Consider the following 14,540-nt stretch of genomic DNA (forward strand, 5'->3'; position numbering starts at 1 on the left):
GAGTGAAAACCTATTGCAGTAGGTCACTTTACATCAATCTTCATTCTTTATTCATTCACAGAATGTGGACATTTCTGGCAACCCCAGCATTTGTTGTCGGTCTGTACTTGCCCCTGGTGAGCCTCCTTCCTCAACCATTTCAGTGCTGTCGCTGTTGTACATACACTCACAGCACCGTATGGGAGGGAGGTACAGAATTTGACCCGGCAACAGAGAAGGAATGGCAATATAGTTCCATGGCTTGGATGGGAACTTGCAAGTGGTGGTGGTCCTTTGAGGTTCTGGGGATCGTTGGGAAAAAGCTGTTGAAGGAGCTTTGAGAGTTACTATGATGCATCTTATGGAAAGACTGTAAGACCTTTCGTGATCTTAAATCCGAAAGCACTAATCTTTTGAATATTGGTTGCTGGTGAAAGACTCATTTTATCTATCAACATTGAAGTTCCTTGTTACGGTTTGTTTTCCTAACAATTATTTGACAATCAATTCGGGCTGCAATCTCACTTTAACCAGTATTGCTTAAAAAATACATTTGATTTGATCAGATCCTGCAGTAATAGTATACATGAGGCCTCTGGCTCTTGTTTTGTGGAGGTAGTGCCCCGTCCTCTAAGGCAAGAGCCTGGGTTCTAGTCCCATCTGCTCCAGAGGTATGGCATAACATATTTGAACAGATTAGAAAGTATCTGTAGATAAGGTATGATCTTACAGATAGAGCAACAAAGAAGAGAAAGCTTTCTGGAAGGTGCCATCATGCTGTGGCTCAGTCATAACCATCCTCATTCTTCAGTCTGTAGGTCCAACTCCAGGTATGAGAATCTAGGATGACACTTCCAATGCAATACTGAGGTAGTACTGTACTGTCTAAGGTGCTCTTGGACAAGGTGCTATAGATGAAGCAACATGTATTACAACAGTGACTGTACTTGAGTTGAACTTCATTGTCTGTAACATATTTTTTGACGCTACAAGATGCTATATATATGCAGGTCTTCTTTCTTCATTACTCTATTTTATATTGGCGTTGACTCTGCCTTAAAACCCAATTCATGCACCAACTTTACTTCCAGTTTTACACTGAAAATTCACTCCTTGCACACATTAAATTCGCTGCATGAAAGTGTGCTTAACATATCAAGATTTCACTGCCGACAATTTCTCAAAGTTCTGTGAAAATATGTCATTACACAAAGTTCTTTTGTCTTGTGTTTATATTAAACTGCTGGCTTATTATTGTGCCTGGCTATTTTTAACTGTTCTGATAGAAATCTGAAGCTTACAATCCAGATTCATGCACATCAGTCTTCAGTGGACTAGCTATGTGATCTGCCTGGATTGTGGAAAATTTAAATTAGGCTCAATTCGGATTATTTTGGATTTAGATGCACCTGTCCATTTTGTTGTTTCTGTTTTTCTTTTTTAGAGACAGTAACAAGCAGCTAAAATGCTTTCAGCTGTCAGGATGTTTAGGCACTTGTATGCTTGAAAGTTTCTGTTACTCCTTCTGTTCATCTGGTTATTCTCATCCTCTCTTCATCCCAGCCAACCTGCTTAAATTGTTAACCAGCTCCATTTGAAACTCTTAGTGCCAGTGTTGGGATAGTCAACTGGATTGGTTCGCACACAGGAAGAGGAGATCTCAACTGATGGATTCCAAACTAATACTATGTTAAAAGTGAAAGCACATTGGGCTGGATTCTCATGGGCAGCTGGTGACTGAAACAGGATTTACACTGACCATACTGACCCTGCCATGAAACCCAAATGGAAGGAATAGCGTCTTCCATGACTACAAACCACTTTACAGCCATTGAAGTATTTTTTGAAGTGCCGTCAATGTAAGAAACACAGCAGGCAATGGCCTAGTGGTATCTGTTATGCAGACTAATATTCCATGACCCCATGTAATGTTCTGAGACCTGGGTCCAAATCCCATCATGGCAGATGGTGAAGTGTGAATTCAATAAAAATCTGGAATTAAGAATCTAATGATAATCATTCACTGCTGTTCTTTATGGAAGGAAACTGTTGACATTGACTCGTCTGGTAACCTGTTACTCCACATCCAATGTGGCTGACAGTTAACTGACCCCTGGGCAATGAGGAATGATAATGAATGCTGGCCTGGCCAGTGATATCCATTTTTTTTTTTTTATTTAAAAAAATATACTTTATTCGTACAAAATACAAAAAAAAATAAACACACTTTCACCTACCCGGTCATCCTAGCCGTCCCGGATTACCCTGGGGGTACGTACGCCAACTAAAGGGAAAAAACAAAGGAGAAAAGAAAAACTCTGGTGGTCATCTCTACCGTAGTCATAGTTGGCCCCCTGACCAGTTGGAGGAGGCGCCAGCTGGGCCCAGTTTCTGAACAGGGCCCTGATACGGTACGGCCGAGGGGTCTTACACGGTGGTCTTTCCCCACCGCGCCTTGGCGGCGGCTGCCCCAAGCTTTAGTGCGTCCCTCAACACGTAGTCCTGAACCTTGGAGTGCACCAGTCTGCAACACTCGGTCGGGGTTAGTTCTTTCAACTGGAAGACCAGCAAGTTGCGGGCAGACCAAAGAGCGTCTTTCACCGCATTGATGGTCCTCCAGGCGCAGTTGATGTTGGTCTCGGTGTGCGTCCCGGGAAACAGCCCGTAGAGCACGGAGTCCCGTGTCACGGAGCTGCTCGGGACGAACCTTGACACAAACCACTGCATTCCCCTCCAGACCTCCTGCGCATAGGCGCACTCCAGAAGGAGGTGATAGACTGTCTCGTCACCCCCGCAGCCACCTCGAGGGCAGCGTGCAGTGGCGCAGAGAGCCTGGGCGTGCATGAATGATCTCACTGGCAGAGCCCCTCTCACCACCAGCCAAGCAATGTCCTGATGCTTGTTAGAAAGTTCTGGCGATGAGGCATTCTGCCAAACGACTTTGGCAGTCCGCGTGGGGAACCACCCGACAGGATCCACCCTCTCCTTTTCCCGAAGGGTCTCAAGGACGCTACGTGCTGACCACTGCCTGATGGCCTTGTGGTCAAAGGTGTTTCCCTTCAAAAATTTCTCCACGAAGGACAGGTGGTACGGGACGGTCCAACTACTCGGAGCGTTCCGCGGCAGCCAGGCCAAGCCCATCCTTCGCAACACTGGGGACAGGTAGAACCTCAGTAAGTAGTGACACCTAGTGTTTGCGTACCGAGGATCTACGCACAGCTTGATGCAGCGACACACAAAGGTAGCCATCAGGGCGAGGGTGGCGTTCGGCACGTCCGTCCCCCTGTTTTCCAGGTCCTTGTACATGGTGTCCCTGCGGACCCGGTCCATCCTCGACCCCCAAATGAAGTGGAAGATGGCCCGGGAAACCGCAGCGGCGCAAGTCCGGGGGATAGGCCAGGCCTGCGCCACGTACAACAGTACCGAAAGCCCCTCACACCTGACGACCAGGTTTTTACCCGCAATGGAGAGAGACCGGTGCACCCACCTGCCCAGCTTCTGCCACAGCTTCGAGATGCGCTCCTCCCAAGTTTTAGTGCACGCCCCAGCTCCTCCAAACCAGACACCCAGCACCTTCAGGTAGTCAGGTGAAGGGGATGAAGGAGCGGTTGTCCCAGTTAGGCCAGTGATACCCATATTCCATGAATGAGTTTCATAAAAGTCAATTTGCACACAAGTCCTCTCAAGCAGCAATGAAGTAATGAGCAGTGAACCTGTTTTTAGTGATGTTGATTGAAGGATAAATATTGGTCAGAGCATCAAGAAAAGATCTCCTAATCTTCTTCAAAAGAAGGCCTTGGGATCTCATAAGTCTTCCTGAGATGGCAAACGGGACTTCAGTTGAACGTTTTCTCATTTGTATCTCAGAAATGACCATCGCTGGCTAGATCAGCATTTATTTCCCATCCCTCATTGCCCTTGAGAAGGTGGTGGTGAATTGCCTTCCTGAGCTGCTGCAGTCCATGTGTTGGGCTTTTGGTTCTTGCCGGTGATACTGAAGGAATGGCAATATTATTCTATTATTAGAGTGAGGCTTGGAGGGGAACTTGTAATTGGTGCTCCCATGCATTTTCTGCCCTTGTTCTTTTAGGTGATACAGGTTGTAGATTTAGTCAGTGCTACCGAAGAAATCTTAGATAACAAGGTGTAGAGCTGGATGAACACAGCAGGCCAAGCAGTATCAGAGGAGCAGGAAAGCGGGTCTGGACCCTTCTTCAGAAAAGAAAAAGAAATCTTGATGGGTTTCCACAGTGCACTTTGTATGTGGCATACACTGCTGTTATTGTGCACAGTTGGTGGAGGAATAGAATGTTTAAGATGGTGTTTAGGTGCAATTGAGCAGGCTATGTTGTTCTGATTGGGTGTTGAGCTTCTTAAACATCTGGGCAGGTGCAGAATATTCTATCGTTGTCCTGCCTTCTGCCTTGTGGATGGTAGTAAGACTTTGAGTCAAGAGATGAGTTATTTACCGCTGATCTCCCAGTCTCTGATTTCTTCTTACAGCCACAGTATTTATATGACTGGTCCCATTAGTTTACCGCTCAATAATAGCTGCCCCAGGAAGTTGATGCTGTGGTATTCAGTAATTGAATGCCATTGAATGTCAAGAGCCGATGGTTAGATTCTCTTTTGTCAGAGATGCTAATTTCCTGGCACTTGTGTGATACAAATGTCACTTGGCACTTGTCAAACCAAGCCTGAATGTTGTCTTGCTGAATGCAGACACTGGCTGCTTCAGTATGGAGGAGTCATACGTAATGCTAGATGCTCCAATAATCCATGAACATTTCTGGTTCTGACCTTACAATGGATAGAAGGCCATTGATGAAAGAGCGGACATTATCCTGAGGAACTCCTGCAGCGATATCCGAGGCTGAGGTCAACATTCCCCCTTATTTTCTTTCCATTGCACGGAACTCCAAAATTAATGCATGGCAGCATCTTCCAGATGGGAAAGCCATTACATTGGAAAGCCATCAGTGTTCACGGAACCTCCCAGAGGCTGCACAGCATCACAGCTTAGAGGGAATGTTGGTGTGGAGATTGGCCGGAACTCACCACTACCCATCTTCCTTTGAACTAGATGTGACAGTGTAGCACCCCCTTCTCATTTGAAATCTGGCCCCTCCAACATTTCCCCTGCTTCCTATCATTGAGGTTGATTAGTTTCATAAAGAACCTGCCCTGTGAGGGGCAGTATTCCTGCTGGTCTAAACCCATCTTGGCAAGAAGTGTCCAGAGTGGGAAAGAGATTGGGTGACTGGCACACCGTCTGGCACCAATATTTTTGGTTCCTGTACATCTTGCTCCTGACTTTGACAGTACTTGAAAATTCTCCCCTGATTTATTTCAATATCTTCTGTTTCAATGGGAATAACTCTTGTCCCACAATTGTCCAAATGTCAAACTAATTTTTATGTTTTCAAACTAACCAGGAAAAGAAAAGATGGCTGCCTGAGGATTAATTGACTTTTGGTTCAAAACCTATCCTCCGTCTCAAGAGAGAACAGAAGGAAACTTCCAGAAACCTTGTGTTGACTCTCTGCCTTTTCCTGAAACTAATTCAAAAGCATTTTATCATTACAATACAGCTTTCATCTACAAAGAGATTAGCTGTTGCAGGAAAGTCACAACATGTGATATACAGTTGGCCTAACCATTTACCCAATTTGGAAAAGCCTTTGAACTAGCAAAAGTCACATGCTCAAGAAGTCTGTTATCAAAGCCGTTCTATAGAGATCTATCAGAATGCCTTCAAACCAGTTTCAATTGGTCTAAGTAGCCAAGGTAATAAACAGCAGATTAATTTTGCTTTGTTTCATTGCAAAGCTAAAAGTTCGGGTGCATTGCCAAGAAAATCAAGATTGAAGTAGTTTTTCTGTGTGATACAGCATACTGTGGCATTTGCAAGGCACCTGTGCAAGTTTATGAATTACCCTACAATTCCTTGGACTGTTTGACCCTACACAATCTTAAATGACGTGCTGGTGACCCATTCCTCCCCATTTTGCAGCTTCTGATGACAAAATACGATTGTGACCTTCAAGGGAGACGGGTTTATTGTCTCGCCACCTACAAAGTCAGCCTTTCTGGCTACGTTTTTCATGAAATTAAACCAAACATAATTTAGGGTTGTGCATGTGCTTCAAGTCCCTCTGAGTTCATCCATTTTTCTGTATATTTATGTTACTGGATTTGCAGTCTGTTATGGTTCAGACCCATTAGTCTAGTCTCTTGTTTGCTTTTCTGTCACTTTAGATTCAGATTAGTGAATTACTGTCAAGGTACTGCCACAGTTTCTTCGTGCTGAGGCACTTTCACTTACCAGGGGCTGGCCTCATGCCTGGTTAACATTGTGCCATTACAAACAGAGACATTTTGACAATATGAATGAGGTCTATGTGCCTATAAAGAACCTAGAAGCTCATCCACAGCTGGAATTTGGCAACATGCGTCAAAATTAAATAGTGGCTGCCATTTTTCATCGGCAAGCATTGCGTTCTCTGCTTGACAGTCTCTCTCGCAGACTTCGCTGCCAGTTTCACCTGGGTGAAACCTTTTCCCACCTTGTTTGGACGTCTGTTAGGGCTGGTCAAATGAAAACCATCATTAACCACTCAATGTGGAAAATGGGGGACACGGTGATAAGTTCTGTCCTTAATTGACAGTCACAGTTGTAACCCATTCTTCCCAGGTGCTGCAACAGTATTCAAAAGCCACATGCCACTCTGGAGCCTCACTCCACTCCATCTTATAGCAAATCAGGTTTGTAATTCTTTTATATTTTATTTACTGTGCTGACAAACATTCCATGACCTTTTGACTACTTGCCATCTAATTTCCACTAATTCAGAGACCATTAGCGATGCACAACTTCCTCAAACTTCTGAAGTCCTGTTGCACTGAAAGGCTGGAACGGGTGCTGTGATACACTTGCTTAATGAGGCATAAAATGAAATGGCAGATGATTTGTTTCCTGAATGGCAGAGCAACGTTTAAACAAGAGGCAGGGTTGGTGAAAATACAACATAAATCCCACTACCTAGGCAACACATCTATTGATTTTGCTAATCACAATCGATGAGATTATAAAGAGTACTAGCTCCTCTCTTTGCAGGATCCCATTGCTAATTGTCATTTGGCTTTTTCTTTTGGTGTCCTTAACATTAAAATGATTAATCGGCTCTCAAGATGTGATCTAATTTAATTAACAGAAAGGATCTGTCTCTTAAAATTATTTAAAAGAGACAACAACAGCAATCTTGCTGGTCTACTTAAACAGACTGTGTGTCAAGGGAATGGAAGACAAAAAAAAATCAGAGTTGAGTTTTGCACCTTTTTCAGTGAGTTCTCTCAGGAAAAGATTCTCAGGGGAATTGTGTTGCTGACTCAAATCAGAAAACTGTGAAAAAAGTGGAATACTGGTCTTTCTCTGTAAAGCCATTGTTCAGTTTCTTTAAATGATTCTATCGTAGGATATGGGAGTCACTGGTAGACCAACATTTATTGCCCATTCTTAAATGAGGTAGTATTGGTGAGTTACCTTCTTGAACTGGTGCAGACCTAGGGTTGTAAGTAGACCCACAGTCTTGTTAGGAAGGCAGTTCCAAGATTTTGACTCAATGACAGTGAAGGGATGGTGGTTCAATTCCAAGTCAGCAAGATGCATTGTTTGGAGGGGAACATGCAAGAGTTGGTGTTGTGATGTATCTGCAGCCCTTGACCCCCTTCCAGTTGGTGGAGGTCATGGGTTTGTGCGATGCTGTTTAGGGAGCTCTGGTGAGTTGCTGGTGGGATTTAGAAAGAGTATTCTGCACAATCGCATGGGCTTTCTGCTAGATTAGATTTAGGAGAAAATTATGCCCAGTATTTCCCCTCCCACCGCATCCCTTTGAACATGGTGTGCTGTTAGATAGTGCAACGGAGCAGGGATGTACCCATACAACTTTGATCTGGTTCCTGAGCTGGGTCAGGTTGATTGTGGAAGATTGAGTGTTGGCCTTGACATCTCCTGATGGAAGTGATAAGATGCCAACAGCCAGGCCTACTTGCTTTACCCCATGACATTGATAAGGTTGCCAACTCTCTAAGATTTCCTTGGAGTCTTCAACAACTGAAGATCAGTCTCCAAGAAACCTTCCAAATGAGAAACAACTTGGAGAAAAAGACAGAAGAGCAGTTACGGTTTATCTTGTTAATTTATTTCCCTGAAGACCTTTGTTTCTTAATTGGGTTTGAGGAGTGGAAAGTTGTTTGATTCAGTGGGATAGTTGGTGGCATAAAGTCATGTAATGAAATGTCTGGAATAAGGTCCTGCCAGAATTGGCATCCCAAGTTATCTGGCTGAGGTGAAGTGAAAAATGGAGGAAAACACCAGAAATGGCGGTGTTGCAGTTTCAATTTTGAAAAATACTTCAGTGTGGAATCATCTTCTCCAGATTGAGTTGGATTGAAAGTTTGAGCCTTTCGAGCATTTTCCCTTTAATTTTACTTTGTTGGACATCCCTACTTATTGTGCTGTGCTAATACTTTCTAGAATGTTGTGAGGACATGCATAAGCTCAATTTATAGGGAAGCATCAATCTTAGATTATTTTTCAGAGTGGGTGGAGTTGAAACATTTGGATTGAGTAAATAGGCCAAAACTGTTCTGATGAGCAGGATTGTCAGTATTCAGATCTGATTCAGGATAATTGCCAGCTGGAGCAAGTGGGAGAGATGGGAACAATGTATTTCATGCAGTGAATTATTATAACGTGGAAAAGTATGCCTGAAAGAACGGTGAAAGCAGATTCACTAATAGCTTTCAAAAGAGAATTGGAGATGTACGTGAAAAGGAGAGACTTGCAGGGCTATAGGGAAAGAGCAGAGAGAGTGTGACTAATTGGATCGTTCCTACAAAACAGTTGGTAGCAGCACAATGAACCAAATGGCCTCTTTCTGCACTGTGAGATTCTTTGAATCTGGGTGTAGTGGTTAGATTAGTAAATACCTGTCACCAGCTGCATTTCAGAATACATACTTTCATGAATTTTAATATGGTGCATTGAATAGAAATGTGAAACACAAATTAATTGCAGAGTGTAGGCTGTTGTCTGCAATCAAAGATTGCCTTATCCTGAAATATAGCCACAAGGAACACATCCCTACATAGAAAACAGAGTGTTGCAGCATAAACAGAATCCATTTGGCCTCCATCATGAATTAGCTAGCTCTAAGTAATCTCACCCACCTGTCCCTTCCCTCTCGCCTTGTGACAGTTTTCTTCATTTATCTATCCAATTTATTACTTCTGAGGAAGTTCTGAGGACCCGAAACGTTAACTCTGTTTTCTCCTTCACAGATGCTGCCAGACCTGCTGAGCTTTTCCAGCAACTTTGTGTTTATTACTTCTAGATTCAATTGTTCCAACACACTCCTGGGTTAGTCTCCTGCATTCAATCTTCCATAAGCTTGAGGTCATACAAAAGTCTGTTGTCCATATCTTAACTTACAGCAAGTCCTAATGTCCTAACACCACTGTACTTGCTGATGTACACTGACTCCTAGTCAAGAGATGATTTGAAATTAATGCTCTCATCCTTGTTTACAAATTCCTCAATGGCCTTCCTCCTCCCTATCTCTGTGGTCTCCTCTAGCCCCACAAATCTTGGAGATCCCTGTATTCCTCGAATTATGGCCTCTTGTTCATTCCCACTATGACTGTTCTGGCATTGATGGTTGAAATATTTTAAACTTACTCATTTCAGAATTTAGGTTTTGAACTGGTGGCATGTCTCTGTGTATGAAAAGGTTTAATTATTAGATTGTCAGTATTTCTGGAGGCATGATCATTTTAAAAACCTATGTGAGAGAGGGAGACCCTAGAATTTGTTTGCATTGGGAGAGTTTTTCAAGCAGACAGAGTAAACATTAAGGAGCATTAGCTTGCTTTCAGTTTTGAAGGATCAGGAGTGGCAAAAAACATAGCTCGAAAAGCTTTTAGTTTCAGTTTTCAGACATCCTGGCTGGGGTTAAATGAATTAAACAGTTTATCCTGGAGAAAGGAGATATTTGGAACTGTTAAGAAATAGATTTTTCAGTGTAAGGATGTAAATTTGAAAGCTCCAGACCAGAAGTATTTGGTTAGAACCCAAACAGGTTATTTAAGCTGAGAAAGTCTAAGTTCAGTCATGTGACTAACCCAGGAAGAGACTACCAAGCTCTCAAGGCCAGGAATCGAAAGAAACAGTTTAAGTTAAACCTACAGATGTGATAGAGAAGCAAACACTGTCTGGTGTTTGAGTGCTGTGAAAGGTTGGTGTTGGGATAGATGGTGTTTTGAAATCTTCCAAATTGTGTTAAATGTAATTACCTGGTTTATTTTCTTTTACATTATTTTCTTTTGCTTAATGAAAGTTTTGCTTTATTGTTAAAACCAAATCTGCAGCAATGTGTAAAAGTATTCTGTTTCAGCGAAATAACATTGTATTAAATAAATAAAACAAACAAAATATGATCTATGAAGCTATATTTCAATCTGGGATCTGACTTGTCTGCTATTATTGTTAGTAAGGGTGACGACCACAAAGTCCTTATAGAACCAAAGTCCTGCTTTCACATTGAGAATACCCTCCATCGTATGTGTGTAGCTTTATCACCGTGCTAAATGGAATAGATTTCAAATAGATCTAGCAGTTCAGGACTGGGCGTCCATGAAGCATTGTGGAGCATCGGCTGCAGCAGAATTGTGCTCCAGCATAATCTGCAGCCTCCTGGCCTGGCATATCCTCCACTCAGTGATAACAACTAAGCCAGAGGATCGATGCTACTTCAATAAAGAGTGCAGGAGTTCATGCCGGCAGTGCATGCTTAAAAATGAGCTGTCAACCTCATGAAGCTACCAAACAGGGCTACTTTTCATGGACAATAAATGCTGGTCAGCCAGCGACCTCCATGTCCCACGAGTGAATATATTAAAAGAAAAGCTGAGTTATCAGATTTATTCAGAGAATGGTAGGGGCGTGGAATGCATTGCTGGAGAGGGTAGTGGAGTTGGCCTCATTAGGGACATTTAAGTGGCTGTTAGATAGGCATATGGATGATAGTATAAGGTAGGATTGGAGGTTAGATAGACCTTAGATTTAGGGTAAAAGTTTGGCAAAACATTATGGGCCGAAGGGCCTGTACTGTGCTGTACTGTTTTATGTTCTATGTTCTATCAGTTACTCTTGTCAAGCAGTACAGATAAGACTAAGTCCATCAATTTTCAAAAGTGAAACAAAGTGTGATTCAGGATTTTTTAAAACTTACATGTGTGCATAATGAGGTTTCTCAACATCACAATAGCCTGTGCATTTGAAATAAAGTTGTTTTCTCCTCTCCTGTACCTCAGGCAGGCAACATTTGGAAAATAAGGTTGAATAATAATTCTAAGTAGTTGTGCTTCGGATTCAGACAGCAGTTGCCAGTCTGTGATATATAAATTGTTGACAGCATAAATTAGAGTCAGTTGGCTTCACTTACGCAGTGACTTTTCAGCAAACATAATTGAGGTTGCTCCAGGTTGAAGTCTTTTAACAAGAAATGGCTTTTGAAACAGATTTCCAATCACATGACTTGATTAGAGTTTTTTTTTCTGGCTCCCTGGCCAGAAATGAACTGAATTGTATTATCCCAAATTGAGAGATCAATATCTGATTGTTGTTAATGATGAGTCTGCATTATTCCAACTGAGGCAAAATTGATGATAATCTCAGGTAAACTGGACATTTCACTCACGCCCTTTTCATACAATAGGAGCAGATTCTAAACTCATGCCAAACATGTGAACTAAATGCATCAAAGTCATCAATACAAGGCATATCAATTCTCACTGAAATAATAGGAACATAGAAATAATAGTCAGGGCAGCTCCTCGAGTCTATACAAGCACTCGATCAGTTTTTGGTTGATTTGTATCTTTGCTCTATTTACCCATTCATGATCTATAATCATTTGATCCATTTGAGCTGTCAACTGTGGATAAAAACAAATGCTTTTGCCTTTTGAGTTCCAGGGTTTTGGGTTCAAGCCTCACTTTTGGATTTGAAGACAAAATCACAGCTAACACTCCAGTGCAGCACTGAGGGTCCACTGCACTGTTGAAGGTTTTGTCTTCTGGATAAGATGCTAAAGCCAAGTCCCGTCTGCTTCCTTGGGTGGATGTTAAAGATTCTGAGGTAATATTTCAAAGAAGAGCAGTTGTTCTGATCAATACTTTTTCCCTGATCAACATTACAGAAACATTGCAGCTTTTCACAACTTACTCTGTCCAAGTTGGCTGCTATATGTCCTACAAGAGTGACTACACTCCATAAAGCACTTCATTGGCTTTGGAACCCCTCGCGTTCCCTGTTGGTTATGAAAATCTTGCAAGGTTTTCTTATATTTTTGTGTGTTTGATACCCTTAATGAATGTGAATTTATTAGTATCAATCTTGAAAATCCCAATTGACCCAGTCCTTTTGAGAGAGAAAGTTGCCCAATTTCCACTAAGCTTTATGTAAAAACCTACTTCTGACTTCACCCCTGAACAGCCTGTCTGTTCTTGCAAGGTTGTGCTTCCTTGACTTGAATGCTTCACCGCTGGATTTCATTTATTGCCTCCACTTACAAGTCCGTCCATGTCATTTAAACCTTTCTTAGACTACCCTTCAACTTTCTCAACTCAAGGGGAAGCCACAATTATGCAAACTGTCTTCCTCTTTAAGCCTCAGTACCATTCTGTGCTTTATTCCTTTCAAATCCAATAAATCCTTTCTAAGATGAAGTGCCAGAGTGAATACTTGCTCCAGAGGTAACCAGAATTCAATGTGTTATGAAAACAATTTAATGACATACTTGTGGGCATTGTGTGACTAGGATACAAATCAAGCGCTAGTGATGACTCCAACTGTAGCTCACCCATGAGCTATGAAGTCAATACTTGGTTGCATTTTATTTTTACAACTATTTCAAGGTGCCCAACTTCCAACAATCGTACTTGGTGCATTCTAATTCAGCTTTTATAAAGCTCTTCTCATTGCTTAAGTGAGCTTTTCATCTTGACTATTCTGATGAGTTCAGATTGGTATCCTCTGGAAACTTGAGGTCATCCAAAATTCTGTGGTCCCTGTCCTTACTTGCACCATGTTCAATTCACCTGTGATCACTGACATTGACTCCCAGTTAAGAAATATTTTGATCTTTGATATCTCATCCACGGTTCCAAATATCCCCAAGGCTTTGACCCTCTATAATTCCATAATCTCCTCAACCCTGGCAGTAACACTGTATTCTGCACTCTGTTCTGCTACCCTGATGCACTTTGTTTGCACAATCTGCCTGTACAGCACACTAAACAATACTTTTCACTGTATCTCAGTACATTTGACAACAATAAATCAAATTCAAACTTACAAGAATATTGTTACTGATATGTTTTTCAGAGTATATTGTGTCCACCATGTCCTGAGCAACTTCTGTTGCTTTCATAGAGCGATAGAGTCATAGACTCATACAGTGTGGAAACAGATCCTTCAGTCCAACCAGTCCATGCTGACCATAATGCCAAACTAAACTAATCCCACCTGCCTGCGCTTGGCCCAGATCCCTCCAAACATTTCTTATTCATGTACTTATCCAAATGTCTTTTAACCGTTGTAACTGTACCTGCATCCACCACTTCCTCTGGAAGTTCATTCCCCACACGAACCACTCTCTGTGTAAAAAAAAAAGTTGGCCTTCATGTCTCTTTTCAATTTTTCTCCTCTCGTCTTAAAAATATGCCCCCTAAGTCTTGAAATCCCCATCCTAAGGAAAAAACACCTGTAATTCACATTATCTATATCTCTCATGACTTTATAAATCTCTCTAAGTTCACCACTCAACCTCCTACACTTCAGTGAAAAAAGCCCAAGCCTATCTAGCCTCCCTTTATAACTCAGACCCTCGATTCCCAGCCAATTCTGGTAAAACTTTTCTGAACCCTCTCCAGCTTTTTTGGTCTTTGGTCTTCTTTTGTCTTTTGCTAACTCCTTGATCTTCTCATGATCCTGAGATTATGTAACGTTCAGGCTGAGATCACACCTCATACTTGATATTCCAGGTGCTGACCCTCTTCCTGTGAGCTGTTCTAACAGTGAATACCTATTGATTAATGTCGTTGTGTAATGCTCATTCCCAGCCTGCAATATGGGATCATCGTGACTAGGGTTTTGAATTGCTTCAATGCCTTGTGATTTGACTGACGATGATGTGGAGAATTTGTTACTTGGTCGATCACCATCTCTGTGGTGAAAATCCTGAATTATTCATTCATTCGAATTGGCTATCTCTAGGAAAACATGTTGCAAAAATGCCATTCAGTGTTTTAATCACCTACTCTGCAATAGTTGTTTGAAGTCTTGAACTTCAATCCATCTCAAATAGTAGCCTGCCAGGATTAATACCAGGACTAAATACATATTCGACTTGAAAATGAAAACAAAATCTGTTGCTGGCCTCTCCCCAAGGTCTTTCTAGAAGTTTTGAAGAGATCAGTTGCTCTATTAGCAGCTGACT

The sequence above is a fragment of the Rhincodon typus genome, chromosome 21, assembly GCF_021869965.1.
Source record: "Rhincodon typus isolate 14 chromosome 21, sRhiTyp1.1, whole genome shotgun sequence".
NCBI lineage: Eukaryota > Metazoa > Chordata > Chondrichthyes > Orectolobiformes > Rhincodontidae > Rhincodon > Rhincodon typus.